This window comes from Hordeum vulgare, chromosome 3H, assembly GCF_904849725.1.
Source record: "Hordeum vulgare subsp. vulgare chromosome 3H, MorexV3_pseudomolecules_assembly, whole genome shotgun sequence".
In the NCBI taxonomy this organism is placed as follows: Eukaryota; Viridiplantae; Streptophyta; class Magnoliopsida; order Poales; family Poaceae; genus Hordeum; species Hordeum vulgare.
In genome coordinates this window covers 448,838,957-448,855,515 of record NC_058520.1, presented here as the reverse complement: position 1 = coordinate 448,855,515, position 16,559 = coordinate 448,838,957, and positions in this window count along the sequence as shown.

The window sequence follows — 16,559 nt, the reverse complement described above, 5'->3', positions numbered from 1 at the left end:
CATTTCTTCCTGGGTGAAGGGCAGTGTCAAAACATCAAGCCCATCCACTCTTGGAATGAGAGATTTAAGATCAAATGTCAAGTTGATTCCTTGAGAAGAACCCATTCTGCTTTTGAAAGAAGACCAAAAGCAGCCAGCAATCTGCTCATGGTCAGTGATAGTAGAGCCATCTTCCAACCTAAGAGATGATATGGAGTTTCTTCTGTATCTTTCAGTAGCCATGGCATGAAAAAAATTAGTATTTTCCTCTCCCACCTTGATGAACCTAATGGTATCTCTCTTTTTCCAGTACAAGAAATGCAAATGCAGCAGATGATCTAGATGTAGTTTAACAATCAGCCTGAAATTAGCTTTAGGTCTAAAAAGGGGTCTGATCTCCTCAAGGTCATCCAGACAGAGCACCACCTGGTTGCACTTATTAATAAGTGATTTTAGTTTGGAGAGACGAGTTTGCCATCTCTTCAGGGCCTTCCTCAGCTGCTTAAACTTATCCATGATGATGGTAGAAATGTGATCTTTCCTAGAAGGGGTCTGCCAAGACTGTTGTACACAGTCCAGAAAACCATCCATCTCCACCCAATAATTTTCAAACCTGAAAAGGTTACATTTAGGGATGGAAGTATTGACTGTTACCACACAGGGAACATGGTCAGATGCAGACTTTGCTAAAGGCAGGACTTGAGTGAGGGGATAGGATGATATCCAGTTAGCAGAAGTGAAGAACCAATCGAGTTGCACCAGGAGCGGTGAGTCTTGCATGTTAGACCAAGTGAAAGACCTACCTTTGAGAGGAAATTCTAGAAGGCCCATATGGCCAATGATCTCATTAAAAATGAACATGTCATTCACATTAGCACGTGGGAGATTTCTATTGGAAGGGGATCGAATAAAATTGAAATCTCCAAGCAGCATCCAATCAACATTGGCAGGAATATTGAGATTATAAAGCCAGCTGACAAAATGGTCTCGAGCTTCTCCTTGACAAGGGCCATATACATTCACCAGAATCCAGGCCTCCGATGTGTGATTGGATATGAATGACACAATTAAGCCAAAATTCTGTGTTTCAACCAGAGTGCCAGTTAAAACTGATGAGTTCCACAGGGTGATCAATCCACCAGAGTGCCAGTTAAAACCGATGAGTTCCACAGGGTGATCAATCCACCAGAGGCGTCGCGCGAGGGGATGTAAGCAAATTGATCAAATCTTTTGGGGCAAAACCTCCAAACAATCTGAAAGTTTATATGTTGCATTTTGGTTTCTTGAAGGCAAACAATTGTAGCCATGCTTTCATCAATTTTGTTTCTAACCGCCCGTTGTCGTGAATCAGAGTTTAAACCACGCACATTCTAGCAAAGAACACGCCAGTTTCTCGTAGATCGACTATCCATAGCAAGTATAAAGAGAGGTAAAAGTGGAGTTACATAATAACCCACGCATCCAAAGTTCTGACGACCAAGAAACACAGCAAGCGGTAGCAGAATAAACCAGACAGTAACAAGAACATAGATACATGAGACGTAGTTTAATCATCACAAGGTGCAGGCTTGGGAAGATCAGGATCCTCCATAAGACGATCCTCTGACACCTTCTTCGGTGCAATGCCAAGGCTTTGACCCACCGCTTGAATAACCCGCAGGGGAGTTGCCGGTGGGAGAGCCTCCTCCTGAGATGAAGACGGCGCTGCCTGAACATTCGGGGTGTCCAGGGGCTTTGCTCGTGGCTTCCTCTTCTTGGGCACATGCATCGGAAGCTCCTCCAGCACCGGCTTGAACCCATCCCTCTTGATGGACCCCCTTGTACAGCGACGGACCGAGGAGTCCACAATGGGCGTGGCCTTCTTTCGTGGCCCCCAGTTCGGGGCAGCCGGAGTCTCAAAGGAGAACAATTCACCTGATGGAGCAAAGATGTTGCCAGACGAAGCCGTTACCTCAGGAGGAGGAGTAGGGTTGTTGTTGAGGTAGACGATGCGAGGTTCAGTGCTCTCTTCATCAAAAGCCAATGACCAGGAGCGCTTGGGAAGCACAATTGGCATGGCTGTAGGCATAGCGAGGTGTCGAGGAACATCCTTGGCGGTGAAGACTCCCATCAGTGCTTGAAAAGAGCGTGTCCAAGACACCACCTGCGGAAGCAGAGGACCATAGGCCACCCGAACTGCTCCGATCAACAGTTGATCAGATTGGAACAATGGCTGCTGGTAGGGAACAATCGCCAGAGGATTAAAATCCGCAGGTTCCTCCTCAGCAGCATCGTCCTCCTCAGGTGCCAAGTCTTCGGCAACCTCCTCCACATCAGCATTGCCCCCATTAGGAGCGGCGGGGGCATCGACAGCATCATCATCAGCCGCCTCTTCTCCTGCAACATCATCTTCTGCAGCGGCATCAGCAATAGCCGGTTGAGGATCAACCACCACAATCTCCTGAACAGAGTCAGAAGAAGTTGGTTGATCAACAACCATAGACTCCTGGTCTTGATATGGAGCGGCAGGTTCCTCCACAAGAGCAGCTTCAGAGGGCCAACCCCAACCGCCATCATCGTGCTGAGCCGGCAGCTCAGGCATTGGGGGTGGTGGTGGTGGCACAACATTCCAGCCCAGCGCTGGGTATGGAGGAAGAGCAAATAACATGTTGTTCTGCTCCAACTAGCCTGGCAGTGGATGAGGGTTGCCATCAAGGGGCATAGGGTCCTCATCATTGGGCATTTGCTCAGCAAAACCTGCACCTAAGATGAACACAAGTGCAGACCAAGAAACCCTCGCCCCCCAAGCAGTATATTCCGAAAAAGTGACACTGTGTGGCACCAGCATATCATCTGGGAAAGATGCAAAGACGATGGAGCAGACAAGATATGGATCATCACTGACCCAATGATGAAATTCCCCAAAACTATTAACCGCAACCCTGAGATCATTAGTACTGCGATAATCCAACGGAACGCCTAAGAACATCAGACAACCCTGACGAAAACCAGCAGCTCCCCTAAAACCTACACCTCATTGTGGTGCATGCATCTGACAAAAGTATCGTCCCCCATAGCTTGGGGAACCATCCTAGCAGCAGCAAAACTTTCTCCAGCATCCCGAAGCTCGAATAAACCTACCCCCTCAATCCATGGTTGAGCAGAACGGACATGGAAGCCGAGGTTGTGGAGAAGATCAACAACCTCTTGCCGTACCTGAGTGACTTGATCAACAGGGGGCAGGCATGACTTTGGCGATGACGTATTGTTCATGTCTGTGGGCAATGGGGTTTGCCGGCGTGATGAACGTCTGTGGGAGGCGGTCAGGGCCTCTGTTGATGATGTTGTGGCCTGGAGGCATAAATCGCTCAGGGTCGAGCTCGAAGTTGGCCATGTCGGGGAGAGTTTCAGGTGGAGGATGCGTCAACGCCGGTGGCTCTGATGGAGTCCTTGGAGGTGATGAGTGCGATAGGACAGACATGAACTGTTTGACAGGCGGTGCAGCTTCCCCAAGAACAACAAAGGTTCCCGAGAAATCGGTGAGAGGGGAGGTGGTGGGGCTCTTACATTTCCAAGTAAGACAATTATCACGCATAAAGGAAGCACAGTTAGATTTGGAATGACCCACATAGCCGCAGGAGGAGCATATCGGCGACGTGCAGTTGGGAGCTAGGTGGCCACGTTCAGAGCAGATCGTGCAGGAAAATATCTCCTAAACCATGCCGTTGATGAGTTCATCGAACTGTTGGTGGCTTCCTGCGAAGAAGGAATTTCTGGACCCATCAAAGGAGGGCTTACCGATGGCCCATTAGGTTTAGCAGAAACGGGCCCGGAGGTAAAATTATCCATCCGAGAGAAATCCAAAGATTTTGAAATCCCGCTTGAGGGTGAGGGAGTCACCCGATCAGCGTAATGGGAGGGAGAAATCCCATCAATCACAGGGATATGTGTTTCCTTGCCGTGCAATCTGGGAGATGACTTTGGCTGAAAAACTGTACCAAAAGTAATGTGAGGTGTCACCGTCGTCCACCGGAGTTCACTCGGCGGGGTTGCACTGATGATGACACGCTCCTGCGTTGGAACAGAATAGCTAGCAGATTGCAAAGTCAACAGCTCGTCCTAAGTGACTGGACATCGATGACCCTTGCAAACCTCATACTGTTGGAGGGTTGCAAAACAGAGCTTCTTACGTGTAGATGATCCAAATTTTAGACATGATTTTCTTGGCCTAGAATGCATTGCCATCAGACCTAGTGCAGCTCGTCGCTTAGAGGGGCTGACCAAAACCCATTCATCATCTCATTGTTTCTTCCATAGAGAAAATTCCCGGTTCCAATTCGGGCCACCATTACCCCATAAATGAAAGAAACATTTAAAACTGGAGCACTTGTAAGAACGTAAATCCAAGATATGAAAACCAACTTCCTTGCAAGAAACTAGGAAAGAGAAAACCGAGTCAGAGATCTTCGTCACCATAAGATCAATGGCAGAACCTCCAATGGCAGACTCCAACACCGCAGCTATGGAATCTTCAGTGAGGCGAAAAGCATGACGACCAAAAGATACCACCATGATGAAAGATTGATGATGATGCATCGGGTGTACCGAGAAGCCATAGGAGTAGAAAACCTTGTCCTCAAAAGTTGCACCAGGGGAGAAATCCAGATCCAACGTGGAACCACCCATGCAAGCCATGAAAAAGTACGTACATGATCGTGGTGGTGTTCTGGAGATAATGCACCGAGCGAAGGAGGAGCACGCCGGCTAGAAATCCAGATCGCCATGGAGTCGCCTGTGCGGGAGGTGGGAGGTGGGAGTCGCCATTGGCAAGAGTGAGATCATCTTTTTTATCTGAATGCTTTTTACAGCATGCTCTATATAATTTCCTTTCTGGCATCTGTTCTGAGTTCTTTGATTTGAGTTGCAGAAGTGCCCCGAATAAATTATTTACTACCTGTTGTTATGTTTTTCACAGATTCTGCCATGTTTTGTGTTTTCATCATTTTGCAAATCCTAAGCTTACTTTTTATTTGCAAAAACCTTTTGGAAATCATGATAAACAGTAGCTTTTCATGAAAATATTTATTTCCAGCAGGTAATGAATTATTTTATTAAGGGTACTAACCACTCTAATCAGCTTATGATGAGTTTCGTATAAAGGGAGTTTTCAAGTATGCGATGGAAAATGATGAAAGAAGATACATGAGTGTCAAGCGCTCAAGCTTGGGGATGCCCCCATGCACCCCAAGAAATATTCATGGAGACTCAAGCATCTAAGCTTGGGGATGCCCCCGTGCATCCCCTTCTCTATCAACAATCATCAGTTCGTCCATCTCCATGCTATATTTTTATCACTTCATATGTTGTGTGCTATGCTTGGAGCGTCCCACTCTTAACTTTTTAGTTTGTTTTAGTTTTGCTTGTTATTCATAACAAGTCGGAACCTAGCCTACCTTGTATGGGAGAGAGACATGCTCCATTCCACTCTAGAACACAACATAGGTTTTCATGCTTATTCTTTTTGTGTGTTCTTTATCTTTCCATAGCTACTGTCATGCTTAGCTCTTAGTTTTCATGCTTATCTTTTTAAGAGCTTTTATTTAGGTTGCTTTTGGAACTCTCTTGAGTTATCATGCTTATCTTGTTTAGAGAGTTGGCTCGTTGCGCTGAGTTGTGTGTCTAGCATGAGTAGGAAATTGAGGTTGCTATTTAAGTATAGTAGTAACTTGCAATAGTTTTGAGGTATTTATTTGAGTAATGTTTGGACTATTTGTGCCAAGAGCTTGAGCCTATTAGTGATAGGTGTCGTATTTTGGGAAATCTGTGTGTTTTTCAAAAACAATAATTAGTTGAGAACTCTAGCTACTAAACTGATCGCTAACCTTTGGAGGGGTTGGAATATATAGAGTACCCTCACGTTACCATGAGTCGAGGATGCGCAAGGATAACCAAACCCCCAAACACTCCTCCTCGGGGTACTTGTCTCTTTGTGAACCTCCTAACTAGATAGAGAGTTACAGATAATAAGTGTATGAGTTTTCAGACTAATGTGAGTATTCGATTGTTGGCACTTCCATTATCCACATTTTGCTAGCCTCTTCGGTACCGTGCATTGTCCTTTCTCACATTGAGAGTTGGTGCAAACTCCGCCGGTGCATCCAAACCCATGACATGATATGCTCTGTCATACATAAGCCTCATTATATCTTTCCTCAAAACAACCACCATACCTACCTATTAAGGCATTTCCATAGCCTTTCCGAGATACATTGCCATGCAACATCCACCATCTCTTGACATGATCTTCATGTCATATATGCTTTTGCTTGATCGAGGAACCGCATGCTAGTTGGGACTTGCTCATATTATTGCTACATGATGCGCTAGTTTCAATGCATATACAGCTACACTCGCAGAGGCATACATTTTCATACATCATGATAGTATTCACTTGTCTTTATGTTGAGTACTTCTTATAAAGTGTGATGATCTTCTTTTTATTCATGTAAAACATAGAATGTTGCCCTTAAGTGAGGAAAAGATCCAAAAGAGGACAAAACAAAAGATCCCAAAGAGGACAAATGAGCCAAAGAGGCCACAAAAAAATAAAAAGAAAAAGAAAAAAGAGAGAAGGGGGCAACACTACTATTCCTTTTGAAAGATCCACACTCGTACTCCATTGCTATATTTGTACTACATAGAGATTATAATTTATGCATAACTATGTGGGGACCCTTACACTATAGAACTTGGTTTGCATATTCCAATGATGAGCCTCCTCAAATGAGCTATAGGTCTTCATGAGCAAACAAGTTGCATGCACCCCCACTGGTTCCATTAGAGAGTTTACCTTAGCTCATATGTGCATCTGTTACATGGAAATTCCTACTCCTCACATCATATCTATCATTTGGCCTTCTCTCCCCTATGGTTGTCGTCATTGATGTGAGCCTTTCAAACCGTTTTGGCTTCCTTCCCCATAATTATTTCTATTTGCCATCCTAAGTGCCAACATATCTTGCTTACGCTCATCCATTGCATGAGTGATCAAAGTCGAAAGGGAGAGGATCATTTTGAATTGTGCCTCACTAGTGGTCTGGGGATGAGTCAAAATAAGATTCTGAAGGAGGCTAAGTGTGAGGTTTTAGTAGATTGAGTTCTCAATTAAAAAAATATACTTTATAATCTCAACCAATCTCCCACTTCTTGAACGCAAACACCATTTGGAGACATTCGAGTCACGGACAGCGAGAGCTCTTGCACCTTTATGTTCTTACTTTGCTAAACTCAATACTAGATATAAACTCTTGCGTGTTATTGTCTTGACTTGAATTTTATATCTCACTTGCTTTACTTTGAAGTTCTTATATGTGTGTTAGCATGTCACCACAGAAATTATTGTGTTATCATTTATCTACTCGAGGACGAGCAGACATTAAGCTTGGGGATGTTGATACGTCCCAAACGTATCTATAATTTCTGCTTGTTCCATGATCTTTTGGGTGACAATGTTATATGTTTTGCTACACTTTTATATCATTTTTCACATATTTGGACTAACCTACTAACTCAGTGCACCCAGTGCCAGTTTCTATCTACTGATGTCTATCTTGCAGGGGCTCGTACGCAACTTTCCGAAGCCTGAAAAATTCCAGGAAAAATATATAAAAAAACACCGAAGATGGGCTAGAGGGGGCCAGGGGCCGTCCAGGCGACCACCTAGCGCGGCCTACCCCCTGGCCGCGCAGGAGGCCGCGTGGGTGGGTCCAACCTCCTCCGGTTCCCTCCTTTGGCCTATATTTACTCCTCCGTGAGAAAACCCTTCCATCACATCCAGAATCGTGAATTTCTCCATCGTTCCCCCGCCGCAACGCTTCCGAGATCGGGAGCGTCAGGATACCATTCCCAGCACCCTGCCGGAGGGAGTATTGACCTCCGGGAGCTTCTCCATCGCCATGGATGCTTCCCGAACGTGCCATGAGGAGTCCCCCTTGGACCATGAGTCCATGACCAGTAGCTATGTGATGTCTTCTCTCCAATCGTGTGCTTCAATGGTTAGTCCTTGTGATCTTCCCTACATGATCAAGGCATCTATGTAATTCTTTTGCTATTGCTATGCTTGGTTTGTTGGGATCCGATGGATTATGAGATTATGTTCTCATTGTTATGAGTAATATATTTGATTATCCTTTTATATTATGTTCCTTAGTGGTTCATGCATGTTCTCCTTTGCTATTTATTGCTTTGGCCGAGTAGTAGATTGTAACTCCAAGAGGGAGCGTTATGCATGATTGTGGGTTCCTGTCCCTCGATGTCTAGCTTGAGTGACAGAAACATGAGACTAGGGGATGTGCTGTTGCCACCAGGGAGAAAACAATGGTGCTTGTGACCATGGTTGCAAGGATTATTTACCCTACGCATAGTTCGTTAATGCAGTTTTCCGTTGCTTTGAGTTTACACTTTGGGTGGGGCTCGCAACTTAATACCGGCGATATGTTCTGGATAGATATCTCAAGGTGGATGATTAGTACGTAGATGCTAATGAATAAACGGTGTACTTATCTTGGCGTACTGCCCATTACTATTGAACCTCTAACTATCAAGTAGCATAATTAGCATTGCGGTGCATTCATAATTCATTTATTTATCCAACTATGATTTGTTTACCCAAGCATAGTTGTTTATCGTCTTTTGGGAGAGAGACGTTACTAGTGAACATCATGTGACTCCGGTCCATATCACCATCATTGTTTACGCCTCCATCATTTACTGCTTTATTTACTTTTCTGTTGGAATCACTATTACTTTCTCGCTTGTGTTTTGATCCTTTCCAAACTACAAGGCTAGAGTGATTGACAACCTCTTTGTACTCGTTGGGAGCAAAGTTATTTGTTGTGTGTGCAGGTTCACGTATTCTACTAGCGCCAGGGTGGAAGACACCAACTTTTTGATCCTAGGAGTCCTCCTGGTTCGATAAACCTTACAGTTCCCGTGTAAGGGAAAACTTGTTGTTGACTACATCTCAACCTTCCACTTAGGGTAACCAACAAGGTGCGAGAAGTATATACATCATATCAGTCTCCAATATGGGGTTACCAAAAATATGTAGTCTCTAATAGATGTCCAGAACTGAAAGAAGATGTCAGTATTCCAGTCTCCAATAGATGTGCAGAATGGCAAAATCCCTGCATCGTGAAGAGCATTGAATATTGGGGTGAAGCAGGGAATTTCCTCCATGTCACAATGAGGAATATGGGTATGATGAAATATCTTATTTCTTCCACAGACCACAGAAGCATAGTAGTTGAGTTGATTTCTGGTCCAAAACTTTCTGTGCCTGATGCGAAGCTTGTCATAAGGATTTTTCTCCTATGAAGTAATGACGTTCATCATAGAAATCTTGCTTCTGGAACTTTGGCCTATTGGAGAAGGGTTGATGAGGATTCGGTTGAAGATTATGTTGTTGTTCATTCTGAGAAGTTGTGGTCACTACAATTGCAGTTTCAGGATTGACTACTACAATTGCAGTTTCAACATTTTGAGCAGGAGCATTTTCTTCAGCTTGAGGAATTTGCTGAGCTGAGGAGGCGGTTGCAGTTTTTGGTGCTGCAGTTTCTTCAGCTGATGCAGCTGATTCTTGGTCATGTGTTGATTCCTCATTTTTGCTCTTGTCTTCAGAGTGAGTGAGAATCTCCGTGGCAACAGGAGTTTGAGGAATTTGAGCTGATCTTGGTGAGTTAGGGTGAGCCTCTTCCTAGAATTCATCATGGATCACAGGTGTACTGCATCCAATGTCTTCATCTCCCTTCATTTCATCAGTAGTCATTGGAGGCCTTGTGTCTTGAGGAATTTCATCTGCTTGAATTTCCAGATCTATTGGTGTAGATGCACCAGAGTGATTGTCCTCCATTTCATCATCCTCTTCTGGAATGATGTGTTCTTCACCAAATGGAACCATCATGTATGATGGTGCTACATTGAGGGGAGTAGCATCTGATGATGAGATGATGTATATACTTCTCGCACCTCGTTGGTTACCCCAAGTGGAAGGTTGAGATGTAGTGAGCGACAAGTTTTCCCTCACACGGGAACTGCAAGGTTTGTCGAACCAGGAGGACTCCTAGGCTCAACAAGTAGGTGTCTTCCACCCTGGCACTAGCAGAAGACATGGACTTGCACACATAACAAATAACTTTGCTCCCAACGAGTACAGAGAGGTTGTCAATCTCTCCGGCCTTGTAGTTTGCAAAGGATCAAAACACAAGCGGGAAGGTAATAGTGATTGCTACGGATAAGTAAATGAAAGCGGTAAATGATGGAGGTGCAAAAAATGATGGTGAAATGGACCGGAGTCACATGATGTTCAGTAGTGATGTCTCTCTCCAGAAGACGGTAAATAACTATGCTTGGGTAAACAAATCACAGTTGGGCAATTGACACAATTATGAACACACCGCAATGCTAATTATGCTACTTGATAGTTAGAGATTCAATAGTAATGGGCAGTACGCCAAGACAACTAGACCGTTTAGTCATCAGCATCTACTTACTAATCATCCACCTTGAGATATCTATCGAGAACATCTCTCAATATTAAGTTGCGAGACCCACCCAAAGTGTAAACTCAAAGCAACAAACAACTACATTAACGAACTATGCCTAAGGTAAACAATCCTTGCAACTGTGGTCACAAGCACCGTTGTTTTCTCCCTGGTGGCAACATCACATCCCCTAGTCTCATGTTTCTGTCACTCAAGCTAGACATCGAGGGGCATGAACCCACAATCATGCATAACGCTCCCTCTTGGAGTTACAATCTACTACTCGGCCAAAGCAATAAATAGCAACGGAGAACATGCATGAATCACTAAGGAACATACTATAAAAGGATAATCAAATATGCAACTTATAATCCATCAGATCCCAACAAACCGAGCATAGCAATAGCAAGAGAATTACATAGATGCCTTGATCATGTAGGGCAGCTCACAAGGACTAACCATTGAAGCACAAGATTGGAGAGAATACATCACATAGCTACTGGTCATGGACCCATGGTCCAAGGAGGACTACTCACGACACGTGTGGGAAACATCCATGGCAATGGAGAAGCTCCCGGAGGTCAATCCTCCCTCCGGCAGGGTGCCGGGAAGAGGTCTCCTAACGCTCCCGATCTCAGAAGCACTGCGGCGGCAGAACGATGGAGAAATTCGCGATTCTGGAAGATGTGCAAAGGTTTCCTCTCACGACTCTAAATATAGGCCAAAGGAGGGCACCGGAGGAGGTGGGGCCCACTCAGGCGGCCTCCTGGCGCGGCCTAGGGCCTGGCCGCGCCAGCAGGTCACCTGGGCAGCCCCTGGCCCCCGTGTGGCCCATCTTTGGTGATCCGGAAGCTTCTGCTTCGCTGATTTTTTATATATTTTTCCTGGAATTTTTCGGGTTTCAGAAAATTTGATAAAAGCCCCTGCAAAATACACATCAGCACACAAAAACTGGCATTGGGTGCACTGAGTTAGTAGGTTAGTCCAAATATGTGTAAAATGATAGAAAAGTGTAGCAAAACATATAACAATGTCACCAAAAAGATCATGGAACAAGCAGGAATTATAGATACATTTGGGACGTATCAACATCCCAAGCTTAATTTTTGCTCGTCCTCGAGTAGATAAATGATAACACAATAATTTCTGTGGTGACATGCTAACACACATACAAGAACTTCAAAGTAAATCAAGTGAGATATGCAATTCAAGTCAAGACAATAACAAGCAAGAGTCTATATCTAGTATTGAATTTAGCAAAGTAAGAACATAGAGGTGCAAGAGCTCTCGCTGTCCGTGACTCGAATGTCTCCAAATGGTGTTTGCGTTCAAGAAGTGGGAGATGGGTTGAGATCATAAAATATATATTTTTTAATTGAGATCTCAATCTACTAAACTTCACACTCAGTCTCCTTCAGAATCTTATTTTCACTCATCCCCACACCACTAGTCACGCACAAGTCAGAATGACCCTTTCCCTTTCGAATTTGAGCACTCATGCAATGGATGAGCGTAAGCAAGATATGTTGGCACTTAGGATGGCAAATAGAATAATGATGGGTAAGGAAGACAAAAAGGTATGAAAGGCTCACATCAATGAGGACACCCATGGGCGAGAGAAAGCCAAATGATAGATATGATGTGAGGCGTAGGGATTGCCATGTAACGGATGCACATATGAGCTAAGGTAAGCTCTCCAATGGAACTAGTGGGGGTGCATCCAACTTGTTTGATCATGAAGACTTAGAGCTCATTTCAGGAGGCTCATCATTGGAATATGCAAACCAAGTTCTATAGTGTAAGGGTCCCCACATAGTTATGCATGAATGACAATATTTATGTAGTACCAATATAGCAATGGAGTATGAGTGTGGATCTTCAAAAGGAATAGTAGTGTTGCCCCCTTCTCTCTTTTTTCTCTTTTTTTCTTTTTTGTGGCCTCTTTGGCTCTTTCTTTTTATCTCTCATTTTTCCTCTTTGGGATCTTTTGTTTGTCCTCTTTGAGATCTTTTCCTCACTTAAGGGCAACACTCTATGTTTTACATGAATAAAAAGAAGATCAACACACTTTATAAGAAGTACTCAACATAAAGACAAGTGAAAACTATCCTGATGTATGCAAATGTATGCCTCTACCAGTGTAGCAGGATATGCAATGATACTAGCGCCTCATGTAGCAATAATTGGGGTAAGGCCCAACTATTTTGCGGCTCTACGATCAAGCAAAAGCATGTATGACATGAAGATCAAGTCATGAGATGGTGGGTGTTGCATGACAATGTATCTTGGAAAGGTATGGGAATACCTTAATAGGTAGGTATGGTGGTTGTTTTGAGGAAAGATATAATGAGGCTTATGTATGACAAAGCGTATCATGGCATGGGTTTCGATGGACCGGCGAAGTTTGCACCAACTCTCAATGTGAGAAAGGGCGATGCACGGTACCAAAGAGGCTAGCAAAATATGGATGGTGGAAGTGCCAACAATTGAATACTCACATTAGCCCGAAGAACTCATACACTTATTATCGGTAACTCTCTATCTAGTTAGGAAATTCACAAAGAGACAAGTACCCCGAGGAGGACTGTTTGTGGGTTTTGTTATGCTTGCGCATCCTCGACTCATGGTAACGTGAGGGTACTCTATATATTCCAACCCCTCAATAGGTTAGCGATCAATTTAGTAGCTAGTGTTCTCAACTAATTTTTAGTTTTTGAAAAACACAGGGATTTCCCAAAATATGACACCTATCACTAATAGGCTCAAGCTCTTGGCACCAATAGTCCAAACATTACTCAAATCAATACCTCAAAACTATTGCAAGTTACTACTATACTTAAATAGCAACTTCTACCTACTCATGCAAGACACACAACTCAGTGCAACGAGCCAACTCTCTAAACAAGACAAGCATGATAACTCAAGAGAGTTACAAAATCAACCTAAATAAAATCTCTTAAAAAGATAAGCATGAAAACTAAGAGCTAAGCATTACAGTAGCTATGGAAAGATGAAGAACACACAAAAAAGATAAGCATGAAAACCTATGTTGTGTTCTAGTGTTGAATGGAGCGTGTGTCTCTCCCAAACAAGGTAGGCTAGGTTCCGACTTGTTATGAACAGCAAGCAAAACTCAAACAAACTAAAAAGAAAATAGCGGGACACTCCAAGCATAGCACATAACATATGAAGTTATGAAAATATAGCATGGAGATGGACGAACTGATAATTGTTGATAGAGAAGGGGATGCACGGGGACATCCCCAAGCTTAGATGGTTGAGTCTCCTTGAATATTTCTTGGGGTTCATGGGGGCATCCCCAAGATTGAGCGCTTGACACTCCTATATCTTCTTTCATCATCTCCCATCGCATACTTGAAAACTCCCTTTATACGAAACTCATCATAAGCTGATTAGAGTGGGTAGTACCCTTAATAAAATAATTCATTACCTGCTGGAAATAAAGATTTTCATGAAAATCTACTGCTTCTCATGATTTCCAAAAGGTTTATGCAAATAAAAATCAAGCTTAGTATTCGCAAAACATTGGAAACGCAAAACATGGCAGAATCTGTGAAAAACAAAACAACAGGTAGTAAATAATTTATTAGGGGCACTTCTGCAACTCAAATCAAAATACTCAGAATAGGTGCCAGAAATACAATTGTATAGAGCATGCTGTCAAATGAATTCATATCAAAAAGATGATCTGGTGATTTTTGGCGAATTTTTCTGTCAAGCAGACATAATCTATTTCTGGACAGCATGTCACAATTTTTGAACTTTCTTGCAATCGGAGGCTATAACTTGGCACAAAGCTTAAAAATAAAGATACAATGATGTTGCTACAGTATTAACCAGCATCAAGACCACTAAACTTGAAAGTAAAAAACTCAAAGCAAAGATAACAAGGGTTGTCTCCCTAGAGCTCTTTCTTTATGGCCATAAAGATAGGCTTAAGATTTTAATGATGCTCTCATAGGAATAAGGGTTGTAGAACAAAAGAGATCATCAAGAAGCAAATACCGAACACATTTAAGTCTAACATGCTTCCTATGCATAGGAATATTGCAATAGAATAATTCAATGAAGCACAAAGCAATAAGCATAGGAAGGCAAAACAAGTGCAGCTTCAAAACCTTCAACATAAAGAGAGGGAACTTGATATTATTGAAATATCTATAAGCATATGTTCCCTTCTCATAATAATTTCCAGTGGGATCATGAATAAACTCAACAATATAAGTATCACATAAAGCATTGTTACCATGGTCCACATGGACTTCATGAAGAGGATAAAACTTGGAGTAAAAGAGAGACTGAATCTCTTCCCAATTCCATAGGTGAGAATCATCTAGTAGCCTATACCATTCCAATGCTTTTACTTTCAGTGACAAGGAAAATAATTTCCTCATGACTCCATCTCTTGTCAAACCTGAAATCTTAAACAACTCAGAAAGTTCTGCCAGTTTCAACAAATGAATACTAGGATTGACTGTTCAATCTCCTGCATAACAAGCATTCCTAGTTATTTCAATTATCCCAAGTGGTATTTTGAATGGGATACATTCAGTAGGTGGAGGAGACTTTTCTACCATGGGTGTGGTAAAGCGGACTTCCCCAAGCAGCGAACTAAGAGTGCAGTTTTCCATAAGCCTAACTAGTGAAGTCACACAACTTAGTATTCTCAGTGGAACCCATAGCGGTAGCATCAAACAAGAACAAAGCAAATAATTTTTTGTGGTTTTTGGTATAAGATTCTAAAGCAAAAACTAAAAAGCAAACTAACAAGACTGAAAAGCAAAGCTAAAGGATAGCGTGCAACTCCCCTATCTTGAAGACTAGAGTCCCCAGCAACGGCGCCAGAAAACTTTGCTTGATGACGAGATGATGTATATACTTCTCGCACCTCGTTGGTTACCCCAAGTGGAAGGTTGAGATGTAGTGAGCAGCAAGTTTTCCCTCACACAGGAACTGTAAGGTTTATCAAACCAGGAGGACTCCTAGGCTCAACAAGTAGGTGTCTTCCACCCTGGCGCTAGCAGAAGACGTGGATCTGCACACACAACAAATAACTTTGCTCCCAACGAGTACAAAGAGGTTGTCAATCTCTCCAACCTTGTAGTTTGTAAAGGATCAAAACACAAGCGGGAAGGTAACAGTGATTGCAACGGGAAAGTAAATGAAAGCGGTAAATGATGGAGGTGTAAACAATGATGGTGATATGGACCGGAGTCACATGATGTTCACTAGTGATGTCTCTGTCGCAAAAGACGGTAAACAACTATGCTTGGGTAAACAAATCACAGTTGGGCAATTGAGAGAATTATGAACGCACCGCAATGCTAATTATGCTACTTGATACTTAGAGGTTCAATAGTAATGGGCAGTACGCCAAGACAAGTAGATCGTTTATTTATCAACATCTACTTACTAATAATCCACCTTGAGATATCTATCCAGAACATCTCTCCGGTATTAAGTTGCGAGCCCCACCCAAAGTGTAAACTCAAAGCAACGGACAACTGCATTAACGAACTATGCGTAAGGTAAACAATCCTTGCAACCGTGGTCACAAGCACCGTTGTTTTCTCCCTGGTGGCAACATCACATCCCCTAGTCTCATGTTTTTGTCACTCATGCTAGACATCGAGGGGCATGAACCCACAATCATGCATAACGCTCCCTCTTGGAGTTACAATCTACTACTCGTCCAGAGCAATAAATAGCAACGGAGAACATGCATGAATCACTAAGGAACATAATATAAAAGGATAATCAAATATATAACTCATAACAATCTGAACATAATCTCATAATCCATCGGATCCCAACAAACCAAGCATAGCAATAGCAAGAGAATTACATAGATGCCTTGATCATGTAGGGCCGCACACAAGGACTAACCATTGAAGCACAAGATTGGAGAGAAGACATCGCATAGGTACTGGTCATGGACCCATGGTCCAAGGAGGACTACTCACGGCACATTCGGGAAGCGTCCATGGCGGTGGAGAAACTCCCGGAGGTCAATCCTCCCTCCGGCAGGGTGCCGGGAAG